This window comes from Cricetulus griseus (assembly GCF_003668045.3).
Source record: "Cricetulus griseus strain 17A/GY chromosome 1 unlocalized genomic scaffold, alternate assembly CriGri-PICRH-1.0 chr1_1, whole genome shotgun sequence".
Lineage (NCBI taxonomy): Eukaryota > Metazoa > Chordata > Mammalia > Rodentia > Cricetidae > Cricetulus > Cricetulus griseus.
Window position 1 is genome coordinate 67,283,897 of NW_023276807.1, and position 12,105 is coordinate 67,296,001.

Here is a 12,105-nt window from a genome sequence, read left to right on the forward strand (position 1 = left end):
AACATAAAATACTGATAAACCAAACTAGATACAGAAACAGCTCACCTCACAGCACTATTTACAATAAAATATACTATTTATCTGCAATGAACTAATACTGAATTATAACTATTGTCCCAATAGCAAAATTAGCCCTTTTTTTAATTCATTTTTATTTTATGTACACTGATGTTTTGCCGTGGGTGTTGGGTCCCATGGAACTGGAGTTAGAGATAGTTGTGAGCTACCATGTGGGTGCTAGGTCCTCTGGAAGAGCAGTCAGTGCTCTTAACCACTGAGCCATATCTCCAGCTCCCTAGCCCTTCTTAATATTGACAAAATATATGTATATGTTGCCTGGGACAAAGCCTAGGAACTGTAAAGGTATCTCTACAAATAAGCTATACATAAAATTAATAAAAGTTTAAGTTTGTCTTTGAAATTTAGAAATTTTAGGAATTTCTCAAGCTTTAACAAAAAAGCATAGCTTAGCAGTCTAATTGCCCTTTAAAGTTAAGATATGAGTTGCTTATATTATAATCCTATGACAAAACTTTTCTCAGCCTTGGTTTCCAGAATTTATATTGAAAGTATTCTACCAGTAACCTCAAAGTTAACATTACAATTCATGTACATTTTAGTTAGGCCTGACCAGGATATATATATATATGTGTGTGTGTGTGTGTGTGTGTGTGTGTGTGTGTGTGTGTGTGTATGTATGTATGTATATGTATATACATATTTATACAAATATATATATATATATTTGTATAATTAGTTTTTTCAGTCCTATCCTATAGTTAATTCTTAAATTCTTGTATTTTTAATTAACCTCTTTTTCAGTGAAAAAAAATGCTAGCAATAGCTCCTAAATATTAATGTTGCCAAAAATTGCCCCACAAACTCACACATTCATACATTGATATACATTTTAAATTATGCATGCCAGGAACAGTGCTTTCACCTTGTATGTAATAAGTTCAAAACAAATTTAAATGTGTAATCAGAGGTTTGTTATTCAGTTAATTTCAGGAACACCAGGTATAGATTGGGTTTTTCTTTTTTCTCATGCTCTGTTAGATACAAAATGACACAAAAACAATTATATTAAATCATCATACATTTGTAAAAGACTAGTCAACTTGGAATTCTCCCCAGGGAGTGAGCACCAAGGCAGTGCAGACCCCATATCCATGGTTACAGGGTCACAACAGAGATTCGTCTCAACTTTATTTCCTGCCTCAAAGATTCAACAAAATCCCTGTGGCTCAGCAGAGCCCCAAATGACCCACACAATTTAACTTTCTCTGTCATTCAAGATGACCAAATAATTCAACATAACTCCAAATTTGCTCAAGAAGCTTCCAAACTGACAAAGCCAGTGACAGAAGCAGTGTCATGTTCAAATGGGTTCCACAGACCCAAGTAGCTCAGAATGACCCAAAAGACAATGACTGCTGTCAAAATGATTCAAAGCGAATGACAGTTCAAAAGAGCCTCGAACTAAAAGGACGGCAAAGTCCAAAGGGCACCAATCACAGAGCCCCTCACCAAATGGAGGTGTAAAGCAGCTGGAACTGGCTGAAGAGGGAGATAACAAAGGCAACCCCAGCAGCTGCAGGAACTTTTCAATCTCTCTACAAGTGATTGATACCCAAAATGTGCCTTCTCTTGTGGCTGGCTCGTCAAAATTTTTCTTGGCATTGTTAGCCTCAGTGACTGGTTCCTAGAAGCCCTCACAAGCTAGACTCAGCCACTCGTCTTCAATACTCTGGTTACACAGACAAGCAGTATTGGAATACAGAGAAAGGAGAGCAGCTCAATGTGACTGGGTTGGGGAGAGGAACAAATAGAGTTCAGTGTCCCACTGTCCCCAACACCCACTTGCAAGCCCATCTTGAGTATCCTAACATGAGGTTTAGGTTAAAATAGAGAGCAAGAGGAATACACAGCTAAGCTGTCCTGGAAAGGGTGTGTTCTGGCCCTTCCCCGATGCACTGTTGTCTCAGATCTAGACGCTCCTGCAGGTGCTCCGCGAAGGTCTCAGAATTGTTTGAAATCTCTTCTGAGAGACAAACTCCTCCTCTAGCTAAATGCAGTCGTCATCCTTTCCCTTCTCCCAGCATGAGATTCCTGGAGAAATTCTAATTTCCTGGGTATTGCTATTTCAGTAATCTGATAGGTCAACTGTTTGGTCATAGCCTGCAAAGGGAGGGCACGTGTGTCTATAGTAAGAATATCTTTGCTCCTGTCCCAACAGGTATGGGAAAAATGGAAGGGACACCTCTCCCCAGATCTGTATAAGGCAAATCCCAGCCTGGGGTCCAGGATGTCACCTGAGGTGTGTACAGACAGCCTAGAAGCCCAGGCAGCACTGTGGTAGCAAGAAGATGGTCACTCAGAATCTGGGTTCTAGACCTGGGAAGTTTTTTGAAAGTTTTTTGCCTAGCCTTCACTACCACTGGTTCCAGCTCTATGCTCAAAACCCCAGCCATGAAAATTGCTATGAATGAGGAATCGCCTATTACACACTATTTGAGACAGATGCCAAGGGAGAGTGAACACTCTCATTGGCCAAAGTATGTGATGATCCTTGACAGGGACCTCCTAGCTATCTGTGAGGGGACCCTGTGAATGTCTACAGTGAAAGGAAACATTCCCAGCACTGCAGACTTCATGGCTCACAACAATTCTGGAAGTAGCAACAACATGGGTCACTACTGGAGATGCTAAGAACTTACCTTGATGAAAACTGGTAAATAGGGAGAAGGGCAAACTGTTGAGAGAAGCACTACAGCCGGTGAGACAGAGAGGAAGAACAGAAACCAGCTTTGCAATGAGAGAAGCACTACAGCCGGTGAGACAGAGAGGAAGAACAGAAACCAGCTTTGCAATGAAACAATGGCATGCAAAGACTGTCCTGAGCCCTGTATCCCAGGAGCAGCAGAGGGTTTACTGGCGCAGGGCTTCTGCTAATGGTCTATACTACAGGCAAGACATGGGACCCATGTCAGGCCCAGAGTCAGGACAAGAGTGAGGGGTGCCCCATACATTTAGCAAATTCCAGGTCTGGAGAGTCAGAAATGAGAGTTATAAGAACAAAGGAAGAAGGTGGAAAGTCCTGTAGCCCCAAGAAGAAAAGTGAGGAGGGGCAGTCAGCCTCCAGAACCCAGGCTTCAGAGTCCTCCATCATTTCAGATGCCAATGTAGAATCAAGGTGGTGAAGGAGTCCCATGCTGGCCTTTACAATTATTTTCTTAAAAGTTCCTGAACACAATGTTGTTATGTCATGTTGTGACATCTGAGGAAGGTGTGTGTGTGTGTGTGTGTGTGTGTGTAGTGCTGGCATAGCTGTGGAAGTGAGATACATGGGCCATTGTAGGGCCTTTGTTTTCTTTTCTGTCTGAGAGCTTCAAAATAAATACTCCATGTATGTGCATGGTGCTCTGTTAGAGACTAGCAACCTGCTGGAGCTGGGCCTCCAGCCTCTGGTTCCCAGGCTCCATGTACAAGGTGTCCTTGGGCCATAAGGCCAGTGTGTGGCCCCCACTGTGAGGGAGCAGCAGCGGGCTTCACTTGCAGGGATTTCTGCTGTGCAACGACACACATCTCAGGCACACACACACACACACACACACACACACACACACCATGGCCATGTTCACACATGAGGTACCTTCTTAGAGCCCCACTTTGCATTCAGGGAAAAGCAGAAAAAAAGCTTGGCAAGAACACCATCTGTGAACATTCTAGTTCTGCTATGGCAGGATACCTGTTCTCAACTGGAGATGTAAGAGAAAGCATCCAGCAGCCATCTTGCCTTGCAGGGCTCTACAGCAGTATGGTGACTCCTATATTCTTCAGCACAAACACACCTGAGACCAGAGACAAGTCCCTCCTGAGAGATAAAGGCCACATCCACATTGTCAAACAAATGTAAATCTTTACTATTGTCTCCCTCCCTTTGGCAACACCACCTTGCTTCCTTCTGTAATATCCTACAGGGTCACAGATGTCAATGGCCCTTGAATTTGCAGTCTCTCTATTAGTTTATCCCCAAATCTCAGAGACAGAAACAAGAAGCCAAATCTGAGACCTCAGTCACAATTCAGCAGCCTCGACAGACAAATATAACCACACACACACACACACACACACACACACACACACACACACACACACACACACACACACACACACACACTGTGCAGCATGGCCTAATGCCAGCCTTGCTGAGTCAGGACAGCATGTGGTAGGGCTGGCTCATGGCCAAGGGCAGGCTGAGGTGCCCTCCTGAGCCAGCCAGCCAGTGTCTGGAACACTAGCTATCAAAAGTATGTGGGAGTGGGAGTCCTGGGAAAGTCAAGGTTGCCATGATCCATCCTGCAGCATCTCTAGTATGTGTCTTATATTAAAGCTGCTATGACTTATGTCCTAGCCTTGCCACTGAACTTACCAGGGTTATATCTAAACCTCAGCTGGTAACAAAGAAGAGCCGAACACAGTGACTTCTGGAAATATGGAATTCATTTCTCAGCATCTTTTCAAGGTTGCCAATCCCGTTTGTTGCTCTCCCGTTTTTTCAGGGACACTTCTCAGTAGGGCTGGAGGCTATGAGTTTCTCTGAGGTTGGGCAGGCTCATAGCTCAACCTTCAACCCATAGCTCATATCCCTTTCACTTTGTAAGAATTTAGGAGCCAGGCATTGGTGGTGCATGCCTTTAATCCCAGTACTCTGGAGGCAGAGGCAGACAGAACTCACAGTACTCTGTGAGTTCGAGGCCAGCCTGGTCTCCAGAGCGAGTGCCAGGATAGGCTCCAAAGCCACACAGAGAAACCCTGTCTCGAAAAACCAAAAAAAAAAAAAAAAAAGAAAGAAAGAAAGAAAGAGAGAAAGAAAGAAAGATAGATAGAAAGAAAGAAAGAACTTAGGTACTGGCCATACCAAGGAGAAGGGGCAGGTACCAGGTTTGGATCAAATGACTGCTATATCCAAGTTGTCTGCCACTCTCCCTGGTGACAAATGCTGCTCTTCAAGGACCAAAAAGATTGATGGACAGTTTCCATTATTGGTCATATCTGTTCCTACTGAGCTGCAGGCTGTCATACCTGTGCCCCTCATTTTATAAGTTGCAGGGTTTGGAGTGACAAGTGACATTCTGCCTCTAAAGGACACAAGAATGCATGTTGCATGGGACCACTTTTCTCTTGGAGAAACGTCTCCAAGAACAAATTCTACAAAGGGAACTAGACCTAGATAACATGTTCCATTCATCCAGGGTGGAAGATAAGCAGGGCTTAGAGGAGATCTATTGACACCTTCCTTCTACCCCTGCCTGGAGACGAGAGTTCCATTGTACACTGCAGATGTGATGGCAGGGTGGGTTGACTGGTGCCCCCTAAGAATGTTATTATCATGTGATGTCAAATTAACTTGTCATGCTAGATTTGGGATACAGCCTTTTCCATGCCTCCTCTTAGTTTCCAATAGCATTTTTAACAGGAATCCCTGATTCTCTATAATGAGCAAATGCAACACAGAGGCCATTTGGGGATGTGAGTGGTCTCCAGGGGTATTTCCATGTGCATCTGTACTGAATTTACCAGGTAAATTTGTGTAAATTTGTTATATAAATTTCAACATTTTCCTTTTGAAATTTGTATAACAAGACTCTGTGGTTGGGTTAGAGAGATGGTTGAGTGGTTAACAGCACTGGCTACTCTTCTAGAGGACTCTGTTTGGGCTTCAGCACCCCCATGGTGGCTTACAACCAGTACCTGGAGTTCTGATGCCCTCTTCTGGCCTCTGTGGACACACACATGGTATACAGGCATACATGCAGGCAAAACACCCATACACACAAATAAAATTTTAAAACAGAATTTGTAGTTAAGGAATTTATTCTAAAATGCTCTTGTCTGGATTTAACAGATCCGTCTAAAAGGACACAGAGAACACCCAACATTGTGAAAAATTCTCCAAAAATACTCTGTGACAGGGACAATGGCCTCTTAGGTAGAGTGGCACTCATATCTGTCTGGAAAATATCCCTAACTGGGAAAGCAGGTTAGGGAGCATGGGGCACAGCCCTGTTGCCAGCCCCACCAGGATGTTTGTCATCTGGCAGGTGTCCTTGTTCACCTTGCTACTTGCTGACTCTAAGTTACACATTAATCCACAGCTCTTTTCCAGTAAAGAGGCACTCAGTGTTTGCCCACAGGAGTCAATAAGCTTACAGGTCATGTCTCTATACATCCAATGTCATCGAAGGACGGGACTCCTTTTGTGCCTGATCCAGGGATCCAGCTCTCGGGTCCCTTTTTGTATCTGGAGAACAATCATTCATTCCTTAACTCACCTCTGGAACCAGTTCCATCTCCTTCTGCCTCCTTTATTAACTAACTACCAAGTTGGTCATTCTTCCCCACCTGTTCATGCTGTGTGCATGAGAGCCAAGTTTAAGGACCATAAAGCTTCACTTGTGTTCCTGAGAAAGAAAGGCAGACCAGGGTATCACAACTCCAGGTCAACAATACCCAGGGGACTGTCCGGATCCATTCCAGCCACCCCCAGGAATTGCAGTTATAGATCCCATCTTAGAGGCCAGCAGTGAAGGCCAGCACCCATGAGTCTTTCCAGGCTCGCTGGTCCGTTACTAACCTTCAGCACTTCAGGCTGACTCCTCACAATGGGGTCCTTGCAGATGTAATTAGGTAAAGTGAACTCACAGTCGGGTAAAATGGGCACTGATCTGATAGGACTGTTTCTGTAGGAAGAGGAGAGAAAGGTGCAGACACAGCACTCATACAAAAAGAGGCAGAGACCAAGTGTGCATCTAGGAACACAGAGACACATGGATGGATGAAGCTGGAGAGACAGAAAGGACCTCATGGGAGATGTGGGCTTTTTGACTTTAGGCTTTGGGAGTATAGGACTCACAATAAATGTCTACTGTTTTAAGACACCTCCCCCAATAAATGGATCACTTGGCTTCCCCAGGGCATTGGCATACCCAGAGCCAATGTCCTCCAGGGTATGTAGGTCTATCTAGCAGAGCTGGTCTGTCCTTGAGCAGCTTAGAGCTGACTGTCCATTCTAGAAGGGGAAAAAAAAAAAACCATTGTTACACCAAAGTAGCTGTGTCAGTCCCAAAGATGTGTACAATTGCTGTAAATGACTTGGATACCCTCCAAAATACTATTTGTAGGCCTCTTCCGGCTCTGCAGGGAGCCAGGTTCCTTTTTCTAAATCAATGAATGCAAAGCTCATCAGTTTAACCCCAGACATCAGCAAATCACAGCCTCTGACAGGAGATGTCCACTACAGTCCGACTGCTTTCCTTTTGGCTGTTCTGCATACACTTCTCTCCGTATTCACAACCCCAGGGCCTGATCCCTGTGGGCACTGGCTTTATTAGGCAGTGTGGTTGACTCACTATAGGCTCAGTTCAAGCCAGGGTGGCCTCCAGCTGGCCATGAAGGGCATTTCAGACTCAGTGCAACTCCACGTGATGCCTGTGCCAGCAGCCCTGAGTCCTTCCCCAGAGGACAGATGGTATGACAAACACATGGACATGGACAGTGAAGACCTCACAGCCTGTGGACATCCCTTTCTTCCAGATGACAAGGGCAGAACTAAGCACAGCTGCCAGTGTTCCCGTCCTGGTTAGAGGGGGGTGTTTGGGCCAGGTCTGCGTGTATTCTTTTATAATTCTATCTTGTATTCATAATATGCATACTGTAAATACAAATCAGGCTTTTAGGCTAATGGTCTATGAAAGGACTCCTTCTCACCCGTGCTCCTGTCCCAGAGACCCAGGTTGGAACTCAGAATTCCTTTCCTTAATGCTTTTGCCAGAAAAGCCAAAATAGCTTCCAAGTCTCACCATGGAAACTACACAGAACAGCTTGGTCTTCTCCACAGATGATTTCCTTTCCTACATGGTGAGTCTCCTAAGACCTCTGAGGGCCACTGCACAGGAGAGCAAGGCATTCACTCACTCTCCATCAACACTAGGCCTTTGCAACACAAGACCACAGTTGCACCAGCCACCTGAGCACCAGAGAGCCGTGGCATCTGCTTTGAGTCTCTGTGTACTACTAGGGACTTAGGCCCAGTCTCTATTGTGACTAGCATGACCTAGTTGCTATAAAAGTCTCTTTCTGCAGGAGTCCAAGCTCACTCTCAGAGCTTCCCAGGTCTTTATAAATCATGCTTGTTAGAATGGAATACATGTTCATTAGAAAAAAAAATTCAGACATAGGCATGTGAAAATGCTGTAAAAGGCCAATTTCCTCTCCCTGGTAATTAGGCCTGCAATATAAAGACTTGGAGTCACAGCTCAGCTCTCCAAAGGACTGGTTGAGACAGCTTTGCTTCTGCCCCTTGCCCTTGGGGCCACACACAGAGTTCCTTCCTTACCCTTAGGTGCTACTTTTCCTGTTCTGGGTCCCTGTCTGGAGAGTACCAGTCACTAGTCCAGGCTTCCCCTTGTTCTCAGAAAACTGTAATCAGTGTCTCTGTGTTGGAGGCACAGCCTCAGGTAAGTCCCTCAGGCAGCTCTGGGCATGGAACACCCGACTCTGGGGACCCCAACAGGGTGAACCACACATCTTGAGCTATGGAATGTGTTCTGCACCTCTCTTGAACTGAGTTCCTACCTCCGCCTTCTGCCTGCTGCTCTGATTTGGCCCCAGTCAGCGTTTAAATTTTGTTCCTCTGCTGAGACCTTCTGAGGCACAACCATTTTCATGTATCCCCTCCCCAGACCACCCTTGGCCTCTATTTACAATATTTTGATGAAATGACCAATGCAAATCAATGCTGTTCATTCCTTCCACTTCCTTTCACCGCTCTCTTTCAGACTCTATAGATCAGGAGAACTTGGCACTTGTTCTTCACAGTTCCATTTGCTGCATCCTGCCCCAGGTCTCCAGACCTCCTAGTCCTTGAGGCTAGCTGGGCTCATAGTCCACCCTTCTCCAACCAGCCTGTGCCAGCCCTTCCGGAGACATAGAGGTGCTGAGCTTTCTACTGTCTTAGTATGGATCCCTGATGCAAATTATCTCAGACATGTGACTCAAATGCCATTTTCATAGTGCTTAGGGCTGGAAGCCCATGGTCAAGGAGTCTTGAGATCCGGTATGGAAGCTTCCTGGAACAGCCAGTTTTGAGTTTAGAGGCTGCCTGGTTCATAGTGGCTACTTCTTGGTAAGTCCACTGTGATGGAGAAGAAGGATGGCTCTAGTCTCCTGCCTCTTCTTATATGCCATTGATCCCATCAGGAACTCCACCCTCCTGGTGGCCCTACCAATGGCACACTGGGTAAGAATTGAATATAAGCATTTGAAGGACACACACATTTGTTGCATAGCACCATTTTTGTGCTAGGCTGGAGTGTGGGAATTTTTCTGGGAAGACCAGTATCTAGTATCATAGACCCTCCTCCCAGCAGAGAGCTACTGGTCGTCTTCTAGTCTGGAGGCAGTCTGGACTGGACTGTGCTGAGGGCGAAGGGGCTATTCTGGCTGAGGACTAAGGAATGAGTGCATGAGGTCTCCCATCTCTACACACCAAGAAGTTCATACTCTGTATCTCCTTTGATTATCACACTGTACCCTAAACAAGGGCATGTTTTATGCCTTTCTTCGCCTAAGGAAATCTGGGTGTGAAAGAGAAGATGGCTTTCAAAAGTCTAGACAGGCAATAGTGGAAGAGCTGGATAGCTCCCGCCAGAGCCAGAACACCCGCCTCTGTCTCATCCTTTGTGTTCTGGAACACACTCAGCCCAGGGTCCGGGAACAGGGCTGAGACTCTGTATGGTAAACCATAATCAACCAGGCTACAGAAAGCAGCTTTGCCTGGAAGATAAATATTGTTTTCTGTTTGAAGAGCACTACAACATTCCATAAAGATACTTCTATGTGGACATTTGGCTGAAAATCTCATTATTAAATGACAGGCTGTAAAGGAGGCTGCAAGAGGACAGAATGAACGGAAAGCATCTTGGTTCTGGGACCAGAATTCTGGACTGTAATGCTGAGAACATCTGGAAAAGCAGAATCAATGGTACCTAGAGCATGTGGGACACTCTTCACGAGGACTTTCATCCTAGAGTCATGAAGGTTAGCATCAGAGTATAGCCTGATCTTTGCATGCACACAGCAGATATGGTGGAGATGGGAGATTCCTACCTACTGGAGATAGGCCCAAGAGATTCTATCCTGCACCTTTAAAAATGTACTGGTTAGGGGGCTGCAGAGCTGGCTCACAGTAAACAGCACTGTTTGCTCTTATAGAGGACTAAGGTTCGATTCCCAGCTCCCACAATGGTGATTCACAACCCTCTGAAACTCCAGTTCCAAGAGATCAGATGCCTTCTTCAGGCTTGTCAGGGCACCAGGCATGCAGGCAAAACACCCACACACAAAAATAAAATAAAATAATTTTTTTAAATCTACTGGTTAGACAATCATAGGAAAGGACAGTTTCTGAGGAATTGGGTACTGGATGACCCAAGGAGAGTGTACCCTGAGAAAAACTGACAAGGTAAGGGGGAACTCCCCACTACAGCCTGGAGACAGAGCAACCCGTGTCTGTTACAGAAAACAAATGTACCATTGAAACCATCTATCTCCACAATGAAAATCCAGATTCTACATGGCATCACTGGTAATTGATGGTGATCACTTAGCTAAGTAACACCAATTTTACATAAAATGGAAAGAGTAAACAATAATTCTATGAGGCCAGAATTCGTCGGTCACCTTACCGAATAAACAAGAAAAATGAAACCAGCAAAGTGATCCCCTCACAGTAAGGATCCTCTCACAATATGGATTTTTATCAAACAAATGACAATAATTTAGTAGGATAATTCATCAGAACCAGGTGGGGCCATGCCAGCAAGCAGGGTTCATTCAGCATTTGGTCGATCAAGGCCACTCACATGGTAAAGAAGAGAAAAAGAACTAGCATGGTCACCTCAATGGGTATAGAAGACACATTTAATTCATTTCAATATTGATCCATATTTTTTGGTTGTGAGCCTAACCTTTAATATCTGAGTCATCTCTCCAGTCACATCCCTAATTTAGAAAAGAAGATTTACAGACAACTCAGCAGAAACAGGAACCTTCTCAACTTGATGAAGGGCATCTGTGAGAAACATACAGCCAGTGCCACACTGGAGGATGAAGGACTAGGGTACTGCATGGTGGGATCAAGAACAGGAGGATTGTCCTGTCATTTCTGCATTGCAACAGAGATCACTAGGTGGTATGATGAGTCAAGAAAAGAAATAAAAGTGTGTTGCAAAGGAGGAAATTGAAGGCTTTATATGTATAAATAGTGTGATCACCTCTGTAAGACTTCCTACTGAGCCTATAGGAAAATACCATCAAAACTATAATAGAGTTAATATGATACAAGATAAACATACAAAAATTAAATGTTTAAACAATCAGAGATTAAAATTGAAAAAACAAAACAAACAAAATAATCCTTGGTGAGATGGAGAGATGTCTGAGAAGTTAAGAGCACTTGCTGCTTTTGCAGAGGACCAGGGTTCAATTCCCAGCACCCACAGGGCAGCTCATCCCAGCTGTAGGGAGGTGGAGATGGGAAGATCTCTGGAGCTTGCAGGCCAGTCAGCTACAGCCAAATAAAAGACCCGCTCTCAATAAGTTGGAGGTCTCCTCCTGGCGCTCTCTCTCTCTCTCTCTCTCTCTCTCTCTCTCTCTCTCTCTCTCTCCCCCTCCTCTCTCTCCCTCTCTCCCTCCCCTACACACACACACACACACACACACACACACACACACACACACACACACAAACACACACACAGGGAGTGTGCGCTCAAGATAGGGTGGTGGGTGCTGGAGGTCAGCCTGAACTATATAATAAAATCCTGCTTTAAAACAAAAATCCATTGAAATAGGATGAAATGCTGAGGAACAAGTCTTGCTCTATATACATCACTTCTGACAGTGAATATTGTGAAATATTGCTGAGATAATCTAAGGCCTGTGCAATAATTAAAAGATGTTGACCATATAGATCAGGAAATGGGAGACTGTAAAAATGTTTATTCTCTAAAATGATTTATGGATTCAATGTAATCCCAA